Source organism: Halyomorpha halys, unplaced genomic scaffold (assembly GCF_000696795.3).
Source record: "Halyomorpha halys isolate HHAL.00 unplaced genomic scaffold, Hhal_1.1 Scaffold52.1, whole genome shotgun sequence".
In the NCBI taxonomy this organism is placed as follows: domain Eukaryota; kingdom Metazoa; phylum Arthropoda; class Insecta; order Hemiptera; family Pentatomidae; genus Halyomorpha; species Halyomorpha halys.
In genome coordinates, this window is record NW_027104988.1 from 1,752,739 (window position 1) to 1,755,117 (window position 2,379).

At 26.1% G+C, this 2,379-nt stretch overlaps 1 protein-coding gene across 5 annotated transcripts in view; it reads left to right on the forward strand.

The window, feature by feature from the left end:
• LOC106691814 (receptor-interacting serine/threonine-protein kinase 4) overlaps positions 1-2,379 on the forward strand; it is a 31,414-nt gene that overhangs the window by 15,575 nt on the left and 13,460 nt on the right. The window lies entirely within an intron of this gene.

A 2,379-nucleotide genomic window follows, 5' to 3' on the forward strand; every position in this document is an offset into this window, starting at 1 on the left:
TTTAATTTCATGAATAGTTCCCTTATTTATTAATGTTTTTTGGATTTCTTCTCTGTAAAATCGAATATCATTATCCCTTTGACTTAAAAGTTCTATATCATATTTATGTTTCGATTGTAAGTCCACTAACAGATTTTTTGGTTCATTTTCTTTCACAGTGCATTTAATCACTTTGTCGGACAACTCAGACATTTGCTGTACTAAAATAGTTTCCGTAAGACAACTTTCTTTCAACTCCATTTTATTTGATTCAATTTTGTTTCCTACATTTTTTTTTATTTCTCATTTATTTCTAATTCACAATTTTCTTTAATTTCAAATTCATAATGTCTAACGTTTTCATCAATATTTTCATCTAATATTTCCGAGTTATTTAATGTTAAATTAGTTTCATCCACTTCATTTTTTTCATCTACTTTATTTTCTAACCCTGTTAAACTTACCCTGTTATCTTCACACGACTCTATGTTTATTGCCTCAAATCGATTCCTGAAATCTTGTCCCATTTTGTTTATATCATTTCTTAAATCTTTTAAATTACCTGCCACCTCGGTCGCCATCATCAGTAATTGTTGAAACATGGTTTTAGTATCATAATTATCAATATTTTCAACATTTGAATTGAAATTAAAATATATATATAGACAAATTAGGAGTGGTCGAGAGCAAAATGCAAAAAAAAAAAAAAGTTATAAGGAACGATTGGGAGTGAAAGACTGCCTCTATTGAGTCCAGTTCCTCTGGATCCAATTTATTTTTTAACATTCCAACCTTTATTCTATAATATATTATGTTTTAGTACCTTCCAAGATATGCTTTTCAAAGATAAACAAACTTCATCTTTCGGTATTAGACATTTGAGCCAGCAAGTTATTTATTTTTTGATTTTCCACAATCAAAATATCAACGATACACGTCACAAGGAAAACATTAGGTTTGTCCACTGAAACAATAGCTTTTATGCATATCCCTCACTAGCTTACTACATTAAAATACAAAAAATAAATATGTAGAAAATTTAAATAATAATTATTTTTTATTTTTCCTATTGCCACATTGAATATTTTGTAGCCAGATTACATTCTGAAAAATTAGAGATCATTTCATAGATCTGAAACGCATTGCGTAGTTTAATATAAGTTGGATTGCAAAATATATTCTGTGGTTTGAATATTCAGATTAGATTTATATGTACAGGATTTCCTGTAAGTGTTTACCAATATAACAGAAAAAGACTTGGAAGTGAAATTCTAATTGACAAATAAGGATTTTTATCACGAAATAAGGGCTTCATTATTTCTCCAAATAGAACAGACAAGTAACTTAGTTGGAAAAATATTTGTACTTCTAAAATTTATTTTAAAACATTTCTATTTATTATAGATTTAAAGAATTATTTATTTATTCTTCTATAACTTATTTTTTGAAAGTACGAAACAGACAATAGTTGTAAATAATTTCTAAAAATCATAATATTTAATAAAAAATGTTAAAAAAGCAAAAGCAAACAATAGGCTAAAATCTCTCGATTCAGGAAGTACTAATAGGAATTATTAATACTAATTAGATAGTACCTAAGAGAAAAAAAATTAATGCAAATTATTTTTAATATTAGTGTAGAAATAAATAATAGCAGAATACCAATACAAATTTACTGTGACTGTTCTCAAATTTAGGTATTGCTATGAGAAAGTTAGTTTTAGCAGCCTTGAGTTGCCATATTGTTCCAGGTGGTAGCCACCTCAAACCGTTTCCTTCCATTTGTAAACAAAAACATATTTTTCTCTTTACGATCGCTGTATAAATGCCATAATTTCACGGAATGTCTCATTGGTTTCAGTGAACAGTTCTGCAAGTGCCTAAAAGGCCACATTTTTTAAAATATTGGTATAAAGAAAGGGCAGTGTAGTAAACTAAAAAGAGGTTGTGAACGAAAAGATTATAGTAGTTCTTAGGTAAAAAAAATGGGAGCATTTTAACAGAACGTGGAACAATAATACTGTAACGTAATTTAAATGTGACAGTAAACAAAATATATAGTTAGGAAAAAAGCAATTAAGAGATATTTATACAGTCCAAAAAAATATTTAAATTAGAATATTAATATGAAGCATATAAAAAGATAACAAGCATAATGACTAAGTAAGAGTAAAATTAACTGATATATCATACTATGGGAATGGATAATACAATAAAAGAAATGTGATAATATACAAAAAAATATACAAAATATATTGTAATAATTTTAAAAATATAAAAAATAAAATAAAAAGAATTTTTATTCTTTTTTATAACTTTCTTCAAATATAAGAGAGAACTTGGGTTCAAATTAAGAACTTTACTCTTAAATGGATAATATAATTTATTCAAATTCAATAA